The following is a 21293-nucleotide window of genomic DNA, read 5'->3' as shown; positions in this document are numbered from 1 at the left end:
TTCTTTTCATCTTACTCTGTACCCTCAATTCTTTACTCTCACTCTCTCTAATCTTTACTCTCTATCCTTTTTTCTCTCTACTGTCTGCTATTTGCTTTCTACTCTTTGTACTCTTTTCTCTTCACTCTACACTCTTTATGCTCTCTACTGTTTACTCTCTGCTCATTAGTCTCTATTTTCTCTACTCACAACTGTTTGCTTTCTACTAACTACTGTTTGCTCTCGACCCTTTTTTCTTTATATTCATTTGATCTTACTTTGTACTCTCAATTCTTTGCTCTCACTCTCTCTAATCTTTACTCTCTATCCTTTTTTCTCTCTACTGTCTGCTATTTGCTTTCTACTCTTTGTACTCTTTTCTCTTCACTCTACACTCTTTATGCTCTCTACTGTTTACTCTCTGCTCTTTAGTCTCTATTTTCTCTACTCACTACTGTTTGCTCTCTACTTTCTATTCTCTCTACTAACTACTGTTTGCTCTCGACCCTTTTTTCCTTATATTCTTTTGATCTTACTCTGTACTCTCAATTCTTTGCTCTCACTCTCTCTAATCTTTACTCTCTATCCTTTTTTTCTCTCTTTTTTTTTGTACTCTTTTTTCTTCACTCTACTCTCTTTACGCTCTCTACTGTTTACTCTCTGCTCTTTACTGTCTACTTTCTCTACTCACTCTATTTTCTATACCTTATTCTCTACACATTACTCTCAACACACTCCTCATTAATTTATACAAATCAACGACGAGAGAACAACGCAACCGAAGACAATGAAGAACAATTAAACCGAAATTATGAGCGACAGGTGCAATTTTTTGTAATAAGACAGCATAGAATATTTTGAAATACTTTAGTTGGAATCAGTCAGATTTGGTTTCTTCAGCAGCTATTGAAACAGCATAGAATACATTTTAAAATACTTTATTTAAATTCGGCCAAATTTCTTTTAATCAACAATTCAAACAGGAAAATTCCTAATGGGGGTGAATGTTCATCTTTGCTTAAGTCCAAGTCCATCCCTCGGTGTGGTCTTCCATCTGTGTATAAGGAATAATCCTTTTATAAATTTGCAAATCATATATATGAAATAAATACTTAAATCACATACCAATTTTTTTACGCTTGATCCTACGCTTCTCAGGATTCGCCAGGATATTCGCCTAGAGTCTATAAGTGACAAAGAAGAATAATGTTACTTCAAATTTGTTTGCAAATCGTTTCAGTCGTAAATAAATACTTACATTATATATCCTCTGTGGTTACTTGACTTGAAGCCTTGAACTTTTTTGACCAGCAGCTCAGAACATTTCATGCAAGAAAAAAAAAAACATTAATAAAATCATTATCGAAAAATCGGAATAAAAAACATATGATCAATATCTCAAATGTATAATAACAATATATAATATGAATAATATTAACCTATAAATATAATATTAAAATCCGCAACAGAAAATAAACAACGAAAAACCCAACCAAAAATCCATAATCAATTTCTAATTACTAAAAAGTCAATAAATACGAACATGAAAACAAGACAATCAACAACAAAGCAAAACAAGGCAACCAAAAATCAACTAAACTCATATTAAAGTCAAAGTAGATCCTGCAATACGAAATGGTAATAAAAACGAACAGCAACAATAACATAGAACGCAATAACAATAGAACAACTCGCAACAAGAAAATCAAATATAACAAACACGCACAATAAAACAACTCAACACAACACAATAACACACGATCACCACTTCATAATTTAGTTTATATGATTAATTTAGAATTAATGAAATACTGATTCCGCCACCTCGCCTACCACAAACAGGAGGAACCTGAAGCAACAACGATTAATGAGGCTCACTCCTCTCATTGCCTTTAGCCGCCGATTCTCCTGTTGAAGCTTATCGTTCATTGCCTTCAATTTCCAGAGCTCTCTTTCGGTCTTTATCCTCCTAAAAATGGCATCTTCAATTTCGGACATGTTGTTTGGTTCCCAATCACACACTTCTTCGTCGTCATCGACAAGATTTGTGTCACTGGGAACAAGCATTGGCGGTGTTTCGTCCTCTATCCATCCTTCGTTCATATCACTGTAGTTCCAAAACCATACCTGGGCGTCGTTGGGAATTAACTGTGGTGGAGATTCATCCTCAATCCTTTCTTCGTTCGAGTCGCTGTAGTTCGAGAACCATTCCCGATGTCTATTCTCCGATTGAAGACCTTTTTTTGCTCCATCTCCAGTCTTCTGACGGGGATAAGAGTTTTTAGCTATCCTCGGTCCTGTGGGAATCCTCGATGCAACTAGTCCTCGCTTCATTTTGGATGCTTCCGGTGATTATAACTGCTTCTCTCATGTAGTTATAATCATCAGTGAGAAAAGGCAACGTATAAACAAAATGTTTGCTTTGATTGAAAATAAAAACTCAAAATATGATTTCCAGCCTACTTTTGCACATTTTTTTCATTCTGACATCATTTCTTGTGTTGTTGTTTTTCTGTTTCATGAAACATTATTTTTCACACAGCTTGAAAATCCCTTTCTCCCAGAAATTATGTGGTTCTTCAGCGAAAAATACCGATCAAAGTGCTTCATGTAGGATTACGTTGAACATGAAGGTATAGAATGATTTACAATGATTTACCTACACTAGCAGTCAGCATTAATAAAATTGCTTCGATTCTTGACCGGTCAACTGAAAAAGTTATGTCACTTCGTTTTGAATGTGATTTGAAATAAGCTCGTGATTCTTGGATGTGGATAGTGAATTATGTACCAACATTACTATGCTGACAGTATTAACCATGACGAATTCAAATTGTTCTCTTTCACCAGCTGCACTCAATCTGGTGAGACACAGTGAAACACAGAGGCTTACCTGACAGCTGAAGTAGCCTTCTAATCATGGACAGTGATGGCCTATCGAATGAACAGACGGAAAAAGTATTAAAATTCCAGCATATAACCGGTCTGGAGGATATTAATGTATGCCGGGACATTCTGATTCGTCATCAGTGGGATCTGGAGGTAGCTTTCCAGGAGCATTTGAATATACGGGAGGGCGTCCATCTGCGTACGCTTCTGAATCCCGTGCGCCACAGATCGTGAACGATCGCTTCCTGCAGCATGTTTTCGCAGCCCAGCGCGGACCGGGAGCCCCCGTACCGTCCGGTGTGGGTGGAATGATTGGTTTTGTGGGCAACTACGTGTTCAATTTCTGTTACAGCACACTATCCTCGATCGTGGCCGCATTTCTGAACATTTTCAAGGACAAAGAAAGAAGTGAGTACACATGAGCGGCGTTTAACGGATCATTTCTGAATAATGACTTCAATCATTACAGTTGTAACCGACCCTTTGGGCGATGTGCTGAAATTCACTCAGACTTACAACGAAAAATCAAGCGTTGAACGACGCCAAGCGTGAGTTCAAACTTCTCTTAGTATATCTGCATTTCGAGTCAAGCACGGAGGCGAACACGTTTTGCCGAGACACGCTTTCTAACGCTCAGGTCATCGAATACGTCAATAGGCGGATGCTGTACTGGGCCTGTGATACGACGCATGGAAACCGACGAAGAACTGATACGACGCATGGAAACCGTTGTCAATGACAATGAAGTTTGGCACAATCAAGCCCGCCAGGATCGATTGGAAAGAGATCTCACACAAACACTGCGCCAACAGCAGGATGATGCATACCAAATGTCGCTACGCGCGGTCCAGGAGAAACAACGTCGGAAACAGAAGGAACTCGAAAAAGCTTTGGCGGCTCAACAGGCAATCGAAGCCGATAAGCTAGCTGAGATGCAGAGGTTGCAAAACATCGAGATGCTCAAAACGGAATTAGCTTCTCAAGTGCCTTCCGAGCCAGAGCCGGGAGCACCCGGCACGATCAGCATAGTCTTCAAACTACCGAGTGGTTTGCGGTTAGAACGGAGATTCCTTGCGTCCCACACCCCACAGGTAAGATATTTGTTTGCTATAGGAAACTGTATGACTATATCATTCGTTTGCTTTTAAGATGTACATAATTTTATTTTCTGCCATCCGGAGGCACCGGACTCATTCGAAATTACCACTAACTTTCCGAAGCGGGTATTACAGTGTGCTCCAACAGAAGATCCGTTGCCCACATTAGTTGAGGCGGGTTTGAAAAACCGCGAAGTGCTGCTCGTAGCCGATCTGAACGCATAGAGTAAAAGATGCAAATAACGATATGTTGAGTGTGAGCAAAACAATTAAGATTTAAAAGAATGGATTTTGAGACTGGATTGGATAAACATAGGTTTTGAAGAAGACATACTTGCAGAGGAAAGGCAGCAATTTTTGTTTGCCGGGAGTGATGCTTTTTTCCCTTTTACAGAGAAGCTTTTTTTTTATGGAAAACCCTTAGCAAGGTTCCAAAATTTACAAAGTTGTCAATAATAAAGTATATAAAGGCGAATGAACTTCAAAGTTTAAAGCCTCTTAAAAACAAAGAAAGAAAGAATAAAACAACGCATTTGATGCCCTGATGTTGTGATTATGTTGGTTTTGTGTTTTGGTTCTCTTCTAAATTGATGATTGGACATTATCCGTGTAATTTAATAAGTATATGCACACGGGCTATCAGCAGCCCTCAGGTCTGGAAGATAGGAGTCTTTTCAGCCTCATGTTTCGCCTGAGAAAACACAATAGTGAGAAAAATTATTCATTATGTTATGTTTTATCAAACAGTTCATATTCCTCAATTATTTAAAGGTGAAATAAAATATTCTTCATGAAATCGGACACTTGTTACTGTAATAAGATGGATAACATCTCCAACGGTGAGGCTATTAAATATTGGCTCATTTGAAGAATATCTGCAGGTATTTGTCACAAGGTGGTGTTGACAATCATATAGGGCTCTTGCTACACATACATGCGGAGCATCTGTTGGGCATACATCGCTCGTTTACATTCGTATAGCGAATTCGTTTTTAAAATCGGTTAGTTCCAAACCGACTAATAAAAAAACGTTTTCGGCTTCACGAATGAGCCGGTTTGTTGGTGTGCGTTATATAGTCTGATTTGTTTATAATTGCGATAACAAATGTAAAGTGTCGACGTCTGATGGCAATATGAGTGCTTGGAGGTAAATTATATTTTTTGTGTACGTATTGTTTTATTCTAAAAGTCTGTTTGTTCGGCATGAAAGCCCATTACTAATTATCAATTCATTACCAATCAATGATCAGCATTGATGCCTGATTTTTTAATTGTTTTGATTCAGTACGTGGAAATAAATTTATGGTTAAATCTTCTTCTTCTATATCTGTAAAAATGGATTTCTGTCTGTCTGTCTGTCTGATTCTTATGGAGTCGGAAACTCCTGAACCGATCGACATGGAAATTGGTATGTAGGGGATTTTGGAGCCGAGGAAGGTTTTTATGATAGTTCGAGACCCCTCCCCCCTCTCTAAGGGGAGCCTGCCATACAAATGAAGGATGAATTTCTGCATAACTCGAAAACTAATCGATCGAATGGAGCCGAATTTGGCATGTGAAGGTTTTATGGGACACGAAACGTTTCAATGGTGAATAGACACTCCTCCCCCTCTCTAAGAGGGCGCTGCCATACAAATCAGGCATAAATTTCTCCATAACTCAAGAACTGATCAATTTTTACTCTCTCTATATTCTTCGTTCTCCACTTTCTACTTCTTACGCTTTGCTCTGCTCTGCATTCTATATTTTATTTTACCCTACTGTCTCTATTTGCTCACCGCCTTAATCTTTACTTTATATTCTCAACTTTTCCTACTTTTCGTTCTTTCTAATCCTTCTATTCGCTATTTTACAGTTTATTCCCTGCTCTTACTCTTTCTTCTTTCCTCTTTCCTCTTTTCTTTCCTTACTCTCTTTATTTATCTTACTCTTACACTAGACTCTCTATTTTCTATTCACTACTCTTCACTTTTATCTCTTTATTCTCAACTCTCTACTCTCTCTCTCTCACTATTCTCTACTCTCTACTTCCTCCATTCTCTCTATCTTACTCTCTACTCTTTCCACTCCTTACTCTTTCTACTCTTTATTTTCTCATTCTCTACCCTCTCTACACTCTACTGTATACGTTTTAATTTCTTTTTTCTACTATATTTTACCATAGCTCTATGTTGTACTCTTTGTTCGCGCCACGTGTAGCGAGCGCTTACGTGTTTTGACATGTAGGAACAAATCAATTGAAATCCTCTATTTTGTCAGTAACAGAAATTTTCCATTCACTACTCGATGCAATTGCTCTCCATTTCATTCCATCGTATCATCCCGCAACGCGCGAGAGCGAGATGAATGGAGTTACAACATTACAAACGAATAGCATCCGAGCGAGCCGAGCGGAGCCTACTGGACAATCACCCCACCAACATCCAACAAACATAAAAACAGCGCACAACGTGGTTCATCATCCCAGTTTTTTCCTAACTACCAACGACAAAGTGGTTTACCAAGTGATGCGTAATTAGTGAAATATAAGAGAAAATTTGGACTCCAAAAACTTGTGTTTTTCAATTTCCACAGTGTGCTTAGCCAGAACCATCCAACCGCAGTTAGCCCGGTTTATGCTTCACTCGTTTTCCTACGTTACTTTCTCTACTCTCTACTATCAAATCTTCACTCTCTCTTCTCAATACTCTTTACTCTCTTGCTCTACACTTTCTGTACCCTTCATTTTCTCTTTTCACCCTCTAGTTTATCTAATCTCTACTGTTTATACTCTACGCTTTAGAGCTCTCGCAGATTGCAGAATTTGTAACGGTCTATAGTTTGGTCGGGTTGGACTGTTAGCCCAACCAAGCCAACTAAACAGCCGGGTTGCCTTGGTTTGAAGCTCAAATTTTACATAAAAAATACTGAATCCGTATAATGTACCCATATACAAATCTCCATAATGATTAAGAAAACGACCAAACTATCGACCAATAAAATGTCTGTGGTCCGCGAGGGCTCTCACTCTCTATTTTGTACTCTCTATAGACCCTACACTTTTCATTTTACTTTTTACGTTTTACTCTTTACTCTTTAGTCTCTATTTTCTCTACTCACTACTATTTGCTCTCTATTTTCTATTCTCTCTACTATCTACTGTTTGCTCTCGACCCTCTTTTCTTTATATTCTTTTTATCTTACTCTGTACTCTCAATTCTTTACTCTCACTCTCTCTAATCTTTACTCTCTATCCTTTTTTCTCTCTGCTGTCTGCTATTTGCTTTCTACTCTTTGTACTCTTTTCTCTTCACTCTACACTCTTTATGCTCTCTACTGTTTACTCTCTGCTCATTAGTCTCTATTTTCTCTACTCACAACTGTTTGCTTTCTACTTTCTATTCTCTCTACTAACTACTGTTTGCTCTCGACCCTCTTTTCTTTACATTCTTTTGATCTTACTCTGTACTCTCGCTCTCTCAAGAGCGTAAAGAGTGTAGAGTGAAGAGAAAAGAGTACAAAGAGTAGAAAGCAAATAGCAGACAGTAGAGAGAAAAAAGGATAGAGAGTAAAGATTAGAGAGAGTGAGAGTACAGAGTAAGATCAAGAGAATATAAAGAAAAAAGGGTCGAGAGCAAACAGTAGTTAGTAGAGAGAATAGAAAGTAGAGAGCAAACAGTAGTGAGTAGAGAAAATAGAGACTACAGAGCAGAGAGTAAACAATAGAGAGCGTAAAGAGTGTAGAGTGAAGAGAAAAGAGTACAAAGAGTAGAAAGCAAATAGCAGACAGTAGAGAGAAAAAAGGATAGAGAGAAAAGATTAGAGAGAGTGAGAGTAAAGAATTGAGAGTACAGAGTAAGATGAAAAGAATGTAAAGAAAAGAGGGTCGAGAGCAAACAGTAGTTAGTAGAGAGAATAGAAAGTAGAGAGCAAACAGTAGTGAGTAGAGAAAATAGAGACTAAAGAGCAGAGAGTAAACAGTAGAGAGCGTAAAGAGTGTAGAGTGAAGAGAAAAAAGTACAAAGAGTAGAAAGCAAATAGCAGACAGTAGAGAGAAAAAAGGATAGAGAGTAAAGATTAGAGAGAGTGAGAGTAAAGAATTGAGAGTACAGAGTAAGATAAAAAGAATATAAAGAAAAAAGGGTTGAGAGCAAACAGTAGTTAGTAGAGAGAATAGAAAGTAGAGAGCAAGCAGTAGTGAGTAGAGAAAATAGAGACTAAAGAGCAGAGAGTAAACAGTAGAGCGCGTAAAGAGTGTAGAGTGAAGAGAAAAGAGTACAAAGAGTAGAAAGCAAATAGCAGACAGTAGAGAGAAAAAAAGATAGAGAGTAAAGATTAGAGAGAGTGAGAGTAAAGAATTGAGAGTACAGAGTAAGATGAAAAGAATGTAAAGAAAAGAGGGTCAAGAGCAAACAGTAGTTAGTAGAGAGAATAGAAAGTAGATAGCAAACAGTAGTGAGTAGAGAAAATAGAGACTAAAGAGCAGAGAGTAAACAGTAGAGAGCATAAAGAGTGTAGAGTGATGAGAAAAGAGTACAAAGAGTAAAAGCAAATAGCAGACAGTAGAGAGAAAAAAGGATAGAGAGTAAAGATTAGAGAGAGTGAGAGCAAAGAATTGAGAGTACAAAGTAAGATAAAAAGAATATAAAGAAAAAAGGGTCGAGAGCAAACAGTAGTTAGTAGAGAGAATAGAAAGTAGAGAGCAAACAGTAGTGAGTAGAGAAAATAGAGACTAAAGAGCAGAGAGTAAACAGTAGAGAGCATAAAGAGTGTAGAGTGAAGAGTAAAGAGTACAAAGAGTAGAAAGCAAATAGCAGACAGTAGAGAGAAAAGAGAATAAAGAATAAAGATTAGAGAGAGTGAGAGCAAAGAATTGAGAGTACAAAGTAAGATGAAAAGAATGTAAAGAAAAGAGGGTCGAGAGCAAACAGTAGTTAGTAGAGAGAATAGAAAGTAGAGAGCAAACAGTAGTGAGTAGAGAAAATAGAGACTAAAGAGCAGAGAGTAAACAGTAGAGAGCGTAAAGAGTGTAGAGTGAAGAGAAGAGAGTACAAAGAGTAGAAAGCAAATAGCAGACAGTAGAGAGAAAAAAGGATAGAGAGTAAAAATTAGAGAGAGTGAGAGTAAAGAATTGAGAGTACAGAGTAAGATGAAAAGAATGTAAAGAAAAGAGGGTCGAGAGCAAACAGTAGTTAGTAGAGAGAATAGAAAGTAGATAGCAAACAGTAGTGAGTAGAGAAAATAGAGACTAAAGAGCAGAGAGTAAACAGTAGAGCGCGTAAAGAGTGTAGAGTGAAGAGAAAAGAGTACAAAGAGTAGAAAGCAAATAGCAGACAGTAGAGAGAAAAAAGGATAGAGAGTAAAGATTAGAGAGTGAGAGTAAAGAATTGAGAGTACAGAGTAAGATGAAAAGAATGTAAAGAAAAGAGGGTCGAGAGCAAACAGTAGTTAGTAGAGAGAATAGAAAGTAGAGAGCAAACAGTAGTGAGTAGAGAAAATAGAGACTAAAGAGCAGAGAGTAAACAGTAGAGAGCGTAAAGAGTGTAGAGTGAAGAGAAGAGAGTACAAAGAGTAGAAAGCAAATAGCAGACAGTAGAGAGAAAAGAGAATAAAGAATAAAGATTAGAGAGAGTGAGAGCAAAGAATTGAGAGTACAAAGTAAGATGAAAAGAATGTAAAGAAAAGAGGGTCGAGAGCAAACAGTAGTTAGTAGAGAGAATAGAAAGTAGAGAGCAAACAGTAGTGAGTAGAGAAAATAGAGACTAAAGAGCAGAGAGTAAACAGTAGAGAGCGTAAAGAGTGTAGAGTGAAGAGAAGAGAGTACAAAGAGTAGAAAGCAAATAGCAGACAGTAGAGAGAAAAAAGGATAGAGAGTAAAAATTAGAGAGAGTGAGAGTAAAGAATTGAGAGTACAGAGTAAGATGAAAAGAATGTAAAGAAAAGAGGGTCGAGAGCAAACAGTAGTTAGTAGAGAGAATAGAAAGTAGATAGCAAACAGTAGTGAGTAGAGAAAATAGAGACTAAAGAGCAGAGAGTAAACAGTAGAGCGCGTAAAGAGTGTAGAGTGAAGAGAAAAGAGTACAAAGAGTAGAAAGCAAATAGCAGACAGTAGAGAGAAAAAAGGATAGAGAGTAAAGATTAGAGAGTGAGAGTAAAGAATTGAGAGTACAGAGTAAGATGAAAAGAATGTAAAGAAAAGAGGGTCGAGAGCAAACAGTAGTTAGTAGAGAGAATAGAAAGTAGAGAGCAAACAGTAGTGAGTAGAGAAAATAGAGACTAAAGAGCAGAGAGTAAACAGTAGAGAGCGTAAAGAGTGTAGAGTGAAGAGAAAAGAGTACAAAGAGTAGAAAGCAAATAGCAAACAGTATAGAGAAAAAAGGATAGAGAGTAAAGATTAGAGAGAGTGAGAGCAAAGAATTGAGAATACAGAGTAAGATCAAAAGAATATAAAGAAAAAAGGGTCGAGAGCAAACAGTAGTTAGTAGAGAGAATAGAAAGTAGATAGCTTACAGTAGTGAGTAGAGAAAACAGAGACTAAAGAGTAAAGAGTAAACAGTAGAGAGCGTAAAGAGTGTAGAGTGAAGAGAAAAGAGTACAAAGAGTAGAAAGCAAATAGCAGACAGTAGAGAGAAAAAATGATAGAGAGTAAAGATTAGAGAGAGTGAGAGCAAAGAATTGAGAGTACAGAGTAAGATCAAAAGAATATAAAGAAAAAAGGGTCGAGAGCAAACAGTAGTTAGTAGAGAGAATAGAAAGTAGAGAGCAAACAGTAGTGAGTAGAGAAAATAGAGACTAAAGAGCAGAGAGTAAACAGTAGAGAACGTAAAGAGTGTAGAGTGAAGAGAAAAGAGTACAAAGAGTAGAAGGCAAATAGCAGACAGTAGAGAGAAATAATGATAGAGAGTAAAGATTAGAGAGAGTAAGAGCAAAGAATTGAGAGTACAGAGTAAGATCAAAAGAATATAAAGAAAAAAGGGTCAAGAGAAACAAGTAGTTAGTAGAGAGAATAGAAAGTAGAGAGCAAACAGTAGTGAGTAGAGAAAATAGAGACTAATGAGCAGAGAGTAAACAGTAGAGAGCATAAAGAGTGTAGAAAGAAGAGAAAAGAGTACAAAGAGTAGAAAGCAAATAGCAGACAGTAGAGAGAAAAAGGGATAGAGAGTAAAGATTAGAGAGAGTGAGAGCAAAGAATTGATAGTACAGAGTAAGATCAAATGAATATAAAAAAAAAGTAAGATCTCAATTCTTTACTCTCACTCTCTCTAATCTTTACTCTCTATCTTTTTTTCTCTCTACTGTCTGCTATTTGCTTTCTACTCTTTGTACTCTTTTCTCTTCACTCTACACTCTTTACGCGCTCTACTGTTTACTCTCTGCTCTTTAGTCTCTATTTTCTCTACTCACTACTGTTTGCTATCTACTTTCTATTCTCTCTACTAACTACTGTTTGCTCTCGACTCTTTTTTCTTTATATTCTTTTCATCTTACTCTGTACTCTCAATTCTTTACTCTCACTCTCTCTAATCTTTACTCTCTATCCTTTTTTCTCTCTACTGTTTGCTATTTGCTTTCTACTCTTTGTACTCTTTTCTCTTCACTCTACACTCTTTACGCGCTCTACAGTTTACTCTCTGCTCTTTAGTCTCTATTTTCTCTACTCACTACTGCTTACTCTCTACTTTCTATTCTCTGTACTAACTACTGTTTGCCCTCGACCCTCTTTTCTTTACATTCGTTACTTCTTACTCTGTACTTTCAATTCTTTACTCTCACTCTCTCTAATCTTTACTCTCTATTCTTTTTTCTCTCTACTGTCTGCTATTTGCTTTCTACTCTTTGTACTCTTTTCTATTCACTCTACACTCTTTACGCTCTCTACTGTTTACTCTCTGCTCTTTAGTCTCTATTTTCTCTACTCACTACTGTTTGCTCTCTACTTTCTATTCTCTCTACTAACTACTGTTTGCTCTCGACCCTTTTTTCTTAATATTCTTTTGATTTTTTTCTACCCTCTCTACACTCTACTGTATACGTTTTAATTTCTTTTTTCTACTATATTTTACCATAGCTCTATGTTGTACTCTTTGTTCGCGCCACGTGTAGCGAGCGCTTACGTGTTTTGACATGTAGGAACAAATCAATTGAAATCCTCTATTTTGTCAGTAACAGAAATTTTCCATTCACTACTCGAAGCAATTGCTCTCCATTTCATTCCATCGTATCACCCCGCAACGCGCGAGAGCGAGATGAATGGAGTTACAACATTACAAACGAACAGCATCCGAGCGAGCCGAGCGGAGCCTACAGGACAATCACCCCACCAACATCCGACAAACATAAAAACAGCGCACAACGTGGTTCATCATCCCAGTTTTTTCCTAACTACCAACGACAAAGTGGTTTACCAAGTGATGCGTAATTAGTGAAATATAAGAGAAAATTTGAACTCCAGAATCTTGTGTTTTTCAATTTCCACAGTGTGCTTAGCCAGAACCATCCAACCGCAGTTAGCCCGGTTTATTCTTCACTCGTTTTCCTACGTTACTTTCTCTACTCTCTACTATCAAATCTTCACTCTCTCTTCTCTATACTCTTTACTCTCTTGCTCTACACATTCTGTACCCTTCATTTTCTCTTTTCACCCTCTAGTTTATCTAATCTCTACTGTTTATACTCTACGCTTTAGAGCTCTCGCAGATTGCAGAATTTGTAACGGTCTATAGTTTGGTCGGGTTGGACTGTTAGCCCAACCAAGCCAACTAAACAGCCGGGTTGCCTTGGTTTGAAGCTCAAATTTTACAAAAAAAATACTGAATCCGTATAATGTACCCATATACAAATCTCCATAATGATTAAGGAAACGACCAAACTATCGACCAATAAAATGTCTGTGGTCCGCGAGGGCTCTCACTCTCTATTTTGTACTCTCTTTAGACCCTACACTTTTCATTTTACTTTTTACGTTTTACTCTTTACTCTTTAGTCTCTATTTTCTCTACTCACTACTATTTGCTCTCTACTTTCTATTCTCTCTACTATCTACTGTTTGCTCTCGACCCTCTTTTCTTTATATTCTTTTGATCATACTCTGTACTCTCAATTCTTTGCTCTCACTCTCTCTAATCTTTACTCTTTACTCTTTATTCTTTGCTCTCACTCTCTCTAATCTTTACTCTCTATCCTTTTTTCTCTCTACTGTCTGCTATTTGCTTTCTACTCTTTGTACTCTTTCCTCTTCACTCTACACTCTTTACGCGCTCTACTGTTTACTCTCTGCTCTTTAGTCTCTATTTTCTCTACTCACTACTGTTTGCTCTCTACTTTCTATTCTCTCTCCTAACTACTGTTTGCTCTCGACCCTTTTTTCTTTATATTCTTTTGATCTTACTCTGTACTATCAATTCTTTGCTCTCAGTCTCTCTAATCTTTACTCTCTATCATTTTTTCTCTCTACTGTCTGCTATTTGCTTTCTACTCTTTGTACTCTTTTCTCTTCACTCTACACTCTTTACGCTCTCTACTGTTTACTCTCTGCTCTTTAGTCTCTATTTTCTCTACTCACTACTGTTTGCTCTCTACTTTCTATTCTCTCTACTAACTACTGTTTGCTCTCGACCCTCTTTTCTTTACATTCTTTTCATCTTACTCTGTACTCTCCATTCTTTGCTCTCACTCTCTCTAATCTTTACTCTTTATTCTCTTTTCTCTCTACTGTCTGCTATTTGCTTACTACTCTTTGTACTCTTTTCTCTTCACTCTACACTCTTTATGCTCTCTACTGTTTACTCTCTGCTCTTTAGTCTCTATTTTCTCTACTCACTACTGTTTGCTCTCTACTTTCTATTCTCTGTACTAACTACTGTTTGCTCTCGACCCTCTTTTCTTTACATTCGTTTCTTCTTACTCTGTACTCTCAATTCTTTACTCTCACTCTCTCTAATCTTTACTCTCTATTCTTTTTTCTCTCTACTGTCTGCTATTTGCTTTCTACTCTTTGTACTCTTTTCTCTTCACTCTACACATTTTACGCGCTCTACTGTTTACTCTCTGCTCTTTAGTCTCTATTTTCTCTACTCACTACTGTTTGCTCTCTACTTTCTATTCTCTCTACTAACTACTGTTTGCTCTCGACCCTCTTTTCTTTACATTCTTTTCATCTTACTCTGTGCTCTCAATTCTTTACTCTCACTCTCTCTAATCTTTACTCTCTATCCTTTTTTCTCTCTACTGTCTGCTATTTGCTTTCTACTCTTTGTACTCTTTTCTCTTCACTCTACACTCTTTATGCTCTCTACTGTTTACTCTCTGCTCATTAGTCTCTATTTTCTCTACTCACAACTGTTTGCTTTCTACTAACTACTGTTTGCTCTCGACCCTTTTTTCTTTATATTCATTTGATCTTACTTTGTACTCTCAATTCTTTGCTCTCACTCTCTCTAATCTTTACTCTCTATCCTTTTTTCTCTCTACTGTCTGCTATTTGCTTTCTACTCTTTGTACTCTTTTCTCTTCACTCTACACTCTTTATGCTCTCTACTGTTTACTCTCTGCTCTTTAGTCTCTATTTTCTCTACTCACTACTGTTTGCTCTCTACTTTCTATTCTCTCTACTAACTACTGTTTGCTCTTGACCCTCTTTTCTTTACATTCTTTTCATCTTACTCTGTACTCTCAATTCTTTACTCTCACTCTCTCTAATCTTTACTCTCTATCCTTTTTTTTTCTCTACTGTCTGCTGTTTGCTTTCTACTCTTTGTACTCTTTTCTCTTCACTCTACACTCTTTACGCGCTCTACTGTTTACTCTCTGCTCTTTAGTCTCTATTTTCTCTACTCACTACTGTTTGCCCTCTACTTTCTATTCTCTCTACTAACTACTGTTTGCTCTCGACCCTTTTTTCTTTATATTTTTTTGATCTTACTCTGTACTCTCAATTCTTTGCTCTCACTCTCTCTAATCTTTGCTCTCTATCCTTTTTTCTCTCTTTTTTTTGTACTCTTTTCTCTTCACTCTACTCTCTTTACGCTCTCTACTGTTTACTCTCTGCTCTTTACTGTCTACTTTCTCTACTCACTCTATTTTCTATACCTTATTCTCTACACATTACTCTCAACACACTCCTCATTAATTTATACAAATCAGCGACGAAAGAACAACGCAACCGAAGACAATGAAGAACAATTAAACCGAAATTATGAGCGACAGGTGCAATTTTTTGTAATAAGACAGCATAGAATATTTTGAAATACTTTAGTTGGAATCAGTCAGATTTGGTTTCTTCAGCAGCTATTGAAACAGCATAGAATACATTTTAAAATACTTTATTTAAATTCGGCCAAATTCCTTTTAATCAACAATTCAAACAGGAAAATTCCTAATGTGGGTGAATGTTCATCTTTGCTTAAGTCCAAGTCCATCCCTCGGTGTGGTCTTCCATCTGTGTATAAGGAATAATCCTTTTATAAATTTGCAAATCATATATATGAAATAAAAACTTAAATCACATACCAATTTTTTTACGCTTGATCCTACGCTTCTCAGGATTCGCCAGGATATTCGTCTATAAGTGACAAAGAAGAATAATGTTACTTCAAATTTGTTTGCAAATCGTTTCAGTCGTAAATAAATACTTACATTATATATCCTCTGTGGTTACTTGACTTGAAGCCTTGAACTTTTTTGACCAGCAGCTCAGAACATTTCATGCAAGAAAAAAAAACATTAATAAAATCATTATCGAAAAATCGGAATAAAAAACATATGATCAATATCTCAAATGTATAATAACAATATATAATATGAATAATATTAACCTATAAATATTATATTAAAATCCGCAACAGAAAATAAACAACGAAAAACCCAACCAAAAATCCATAATCTATTTCTAATTACTAAAAAGTCAATAAATACGAACATGAAAACAAGACAATCAACAACAAAGCAAAACAAGGCAACCAAAAATCAACTAAACTCATATTAAAGTCAAAGTAGATCCTGCAATACGAAATGGTAATAAAAACGAACAGCAACAATAACATAGAACGCAATAACAATAGAACAACTCGCAACAAGAAAATCAAATATAACAAACACGCACAATAAAACAACTCAAAACAACACAATAACACACGATCACCACTTCATAATTTAGTTTATATGATTAATTTAGAATTAATGAAATACTGATTCCACCACCTCGCCTACCACAAACAGGAGGAACCTGAAGCAACAACGATTAATGAGGCTCACTCCTCTCATTGCCTTTAGCCGCCGATTCTCCTGTTGAAGCTTATCGTTCATTGCCTTCAATTTCCAGAGCTCTCTTTCGGTCTTTATCCTCCTAAAAATGGCATCTTCAATTTCGGACATGTTGTTTGGTTCCCAATCACACACTTCTTCGTCGTCATCGACAAGATTTGTGTCACTGGGAACAAGCATTGGCGGTGTTTCGTCCTCTATCCATCCTTCGTTCATATCACTGTAGTTCCAAAACCATACCTGGGCGTCGTTGGGAATTAACTGTGGTGGAGATTCATCCTCAATCCTTTCTTCGTTCGAGTCGCTGTAGTTCGAGAACCATTCCCGATGTCTATTCTCCGATTGAAGACCTTTTTTTGCTCCATCTCCAGTCTTCTGACGGGGATAAGAGCTTTTAGCTATCCTCGGTCCTGTGGGAATCCTCGATGCAACTAGTCCTCGCTTCATTTTGGATGCTTCCGGTGATTATAACTGCTTCTCTCATGTAGTTATAATCATCAGTGAGAAAAGGCAACGTATAAACAAAATGTTTGCTTTGATTGAAAATAAAAACTCAAAATATGATTTCCAGCCTACTTTTGCACATTTTTTTCATTCTGACATCATTTCTTGTGTTGTTGTTTTTCTGTTTCATGAAACATTATTTTTCACACAGCTTGAAAATCCCTTTCTCCCAGAAATTATGTGGTTCTTCAGCGAAAAACACCGATCAAAGTGCTTCATGTAGGATTACGTTGAACATGAAGGTATAGAATGATTTACAATAATTTACCTACACTAGCAGTCAGCATTAATAAAATTGCTTCGATTCTTGACCGGTCAACTGAAAAAGTTATGTCACTTCGTTTTGAATGTGATTTGAAATAAGCTCGTGATTCTTGGATGTGGATAGTGAATTATGTACCAACATTACTATGCTGACAGTATTAACCATGACGAATTCAAATTGTTCTCTTTCACCAGCTGCACTCAATCTGGTGAGACACAGTGAAACACAGAGGCTTACCTGACAGCTGAAGTAGCCTTCTAATCATGGACAGTGATGGCCTATCGAATGAACAGACGGAAAAAGTATTAAAATTCCAGCACATAACCGGTCTGGAGGATATTAATGTATGCCGGGACATTCTGATTCGTCATCAGTGGGATCTGGAGGTAGCTTTCCAGGAGCATTTGAATATACGGGAGGGCGTCCATCTGCGTACGCTTCTGAATCCCGTGCGCCACAGGTCGTGAACGATCTCTTCCTGCAGCATGGTTTCGCAGCCAAGCGCGGACCGGGAGCTCCCGTACCGTCCGGTGTGGGTGGAATGATTGGTTTTGTGGGCAACTACGTGTTCAATTTCTGTTACAGCACACTATCCTCGATCGTGACCGCATTTCTGAACATTTTCAAGGACAAAGAAAGAAGTGAGTACACATGAGCGGCGTTTAACGGATCATTTCTGAATAATGACTTCAATCATTACAGTTGTAACCGACCCTTTGGGCGATGTGCTGAAATTCACTCAGACTTACAACGAAAAATCAAGCGTTGAACGACGCCAAGCGTGAGTTCAAACTTCTCTTAGTATATCTGCATTTCGAGTCAAGCACGGAGGCGAACACGTTTTGCCGAGACACGCTTTCTAACGCTCAGGTCATCGAATACGTCAATAGGCGAATGCTGTACTGGGCCTGTGATACGACGCATGGAAACCGACGAAGAACTGATACGACGCATGGAAACCGTTGTCAATGACAATGAAGTTTGGCACAATCAAGCCCGCCAGGATCGATTGGAAAGAGATCTCACACAAACACTGCGCCAACAGCAGGATGATGCATACCAAATGTCGCTACGCGCGGTCCAGGAGAAACAACGTCGGAAACTGAAGGAACTCGAAAAAGCTTTGGCGGCTCAACAGGCAATCGAAGCCGATAAGCTAGCTGAGATGCAGAGGTTGCGAAACATCGAGATGCTCAAAACGGAATTAGCTTCTCAAGTGCCTTCCGAGCCAGAGCCGGGAGCACCCGGCACGATCAGCATAGTCTTCAAACTACCGAGTGGTTTGCGGTTAGAACGGAGATTCCTTGCGTCCCACACCCCACAGGTAAGATATTTGTTTGCTATAGGAAACTGTATGACTATATCATTCGTTTGCTTTTAAGATGTACATAATTTTATTTTCTGCCATCCGGAGGCACCGGACTCGTTCGAAATTACCACTAACTTTCCGAAGCGGGTATTACAGTGTGCTCCAACAGAAGATCCGTTGCCCACATTAGTTGAGGCGGGTTTGAAAAACCGCGAAGTGCTGCTCGTAGCCGATCTGAACGCATAGAGTAAAAGATGCAAATAACGATATGTTGAGTGTGAGCAAAACAATTAAGATTTAAAAGAATGGATTTTGAGACTGGATTGGATAAACATAGGGTTTGAAGAAGACATACTTGCAGAGGAAAGGCAGCAATTTTTGTTTGCCGGGATTGATGCTTTTTTCCCTTTTACAGAGAAGCTTTTTTTTATGGAAAACCCTTAGCAAGGTTCCAAAATTTACAAAGTTGTCAATAATAAAGTATATAGAGGCGAATGAACTTCAAAGTTTAAAGCCTCTTAAAAACAAAGAAAGAAAGAATAAAACAACGCATTTGATGCCCTGATGTTGTGATTATGTTGGTTTTGTGTTTTGGTTCTCTTCTAAATTGATGATTGGACATTATCCGTGTAATTTAATAAGTATATGCATACGGGCTATCAGCAGCCTGAGAAAACACAATAGTGAGAAAAATTATTCATTATGTTATGTTTTATCAAACAGTTCATATTCCTCAATTATTTAAAGGTGAAATAAAATATTCTTCATGAAATCGGACACTTGTTACTGTAATAAGATGGATAACATCTGCAACGGTGAGGTTATTAAATATTGGCTCATTTGAAGAATATCTGCAGGTATTTGTCACAAGGTGGTGTTGACAATCATATAGGGCTCTTTCTACACATACATGCGGAGCATCTGTTGGGCATACATTGCTTGTTTACATTCGTATAGCGAATTCGTTTTTAAAATCGGTTAGTTCCAAACCGACTAATAAAAAAACGTTTTCGGCTTCACGAATGAGCCGGTTTGTTGGTGTGCGTTATATAGTCTGATTTGTTTATAATACAAATCAGGCATAAATTTCTCCATAACTCAAGAACTAATCAATTTTTACTCTCTCTCTATATTCTTCGTTCTCCACTTTCTACTTCTTACGCTTTGCTCTGCTCTGCATTCTATATTTTATTTTACCCTACTGTCTCTATTTTCAAACCGCCTTAATCTTTACTTTATATTCTCAACTTTTCCTACTTTTCGTTCTTTCTAATCCTTCTATTCGCTTTTTTACAGTTTATTCCCTGCTCTTACTCTTTCTTCTTTCCTCTTTCCTCTTTCCTCTTTCCTCTTTCCTCTTTCCTCTTTTCTTTCCTTACTCTCTTTATTTATCTCTTTATTCTCAACTCTCTACTCTCTCTCTCACTATTCTCTACTCTCTACTTCCTCCATTCTCTCTATCTTACTCTCTACTCTTTCCACTCCTTACTCTTTCTACTCTCTATTTTCTCATTTTCTACCCTCTCTACACTCTACTGTATACGTTTTAATTTCTTTTTTCTACTATATTTTACCATAGCTCTATGTTGTACTCTTTGTTCGCGCCACGTGTAGCGAGCGCTTACGTGTTTTGACATGTAGGAACAAATCAATTGAAATCCTCAATTTGTCAGTAACAGAAATTTTCCATTCACTACTCGAAGCAATTGCTCTCCATTTCATTCCATCGTATCACCCCGCAACGCGCGAGAGCGAGATGAATGGAGTTACAACATTACAAACGAACAGCATCCGAGCGAGCCGAGCGGAGCCTACAGGACAATCACCCCACCAACATCCGACAAACATAAAAACAGCGCACAACGTGGTTCATCATCCCAGTTTTTTCCTGACTACCAACAACAAAGTGGTCTACCAAGTGATGCGTAATTAGTGAAATATAAGAGAAAATTTGGACTCCAAAATCTTGTGTTTTTCAATTTCCACAGTGTGCTTAGCCAGAACCATCCAACCGCAGTTAGCCCGGTTTATTATTCACTCGTTTTCCTACGTTACTTTCTCTACTCTCTACTATCAAATCTTCACTCTCTCTTCTCTATACTCTTTACTCTCTTGCTCTACACATTCTGTACCCTTCATTTTCTCTTTTCACCCTCTAGTTTATCTAATCTCTACTGTTTATACTCTACGCTTTAGAGCTCTCGCAGATTGCAGAATTTGTAACGGTCTATAGTTTGGTCGGGTTGGACTGTTAGCCCAACCAAGCCAACTAAACAGCCGGGTTGCCTTGGTTTGAAGCTCAAATTTTACAAAAAAAATACTGAATCCGTATAATGTACCCATATACAAATCTCCATAATGATTAAGAAAACGACCAAACTATCGACCAATAAAATGTCTGTGGTCCGCGAGGGCTCTCACTCTCTATTTTGTACTCTCTTTAGACCCTACACTATTCATTTTACTTTTTACGTTTTACTCTTTACTCTTTAGTCTCTATTTTCTCTACTCACTACTATTTGCTCTCTACTTTCTATTCTCTCTACTATCTACTGTTTGCTCTCGACCCTCTTTTCTTTATATTCTTTGATCTTACTCTGTACTCTCAATTCTTTGCTCTCACTCTCTCTAATCTTTACTCTTTATTCTCTTTTCTCTCTACTGTCTGCTATTTGCTTTCTACTCTTTGTACTCTTTTCTCTTCACTCTACACTCTTTATGCTCTCTACTGTTTACTCTCTGCTTTTTAGTCTCTATTTTCTCTACTCACTACTGTTTGCTCTCTACTTTCTATTCTCTCTACTAACTACTGTTTGCTCTCGACCCTTTTTTCTTTATATTCTTTTGATCTTACTCTGTACTATCAATTCTTTGCTCTCACTCTCTCTAATCTTTACTCTCTATCCTTTTTTCTCTCCACTGTCTGCTATTTGCTTTCTACTCTTTGTACTCTTTTCTCTTCACTCTACACTCTTTATGCTCCCTACTGTTTACTCTCTGCTCTTTAGTC

At 37.6% G+C, this 21293-nt stretch overlaps 2 pseudogenes; both read left to right on the top strand.

The window, feature by feature from the left end:
* Window positions 1–2898: 2898 nt before the first annotated feature.
* LOC129772790 (FAS-associated factor 2-like) lies at window positions 2899–4190 on the top strand (annotated as a pseudogene).
* Window positions 4191–17197: 13007 nt separating this feature from the next.
* On the top strand, window positions 17198–18871 carry LOC129773993 (FAS-associated factor 2-like; annotated as a pseudogene).
* The last annotated feature ends 2422 nt before the right edge of the window (window positions 18872–21293 follow it).

This window comes from Toxorhynchites rutilus, chromosome 3 (genome assembly GCF_029784135.1).
Source record: "Toxorhynchites rutilus septentrionalis strain SRP chromosome 3, ASM2978413v1, whole genome shotgun sequence".
Taxonomy (NCBI): Eukaryota; Metazoa; Arthropoda; class Insecta; order Diptera; family Culicidae; genus Toxorhynchites; species Toxorhynchites rutilus.
Note: the sequence above shows the minus strand (reverse complement) of the source record. Positions and strands in the feature narration are given on the sequence as shown.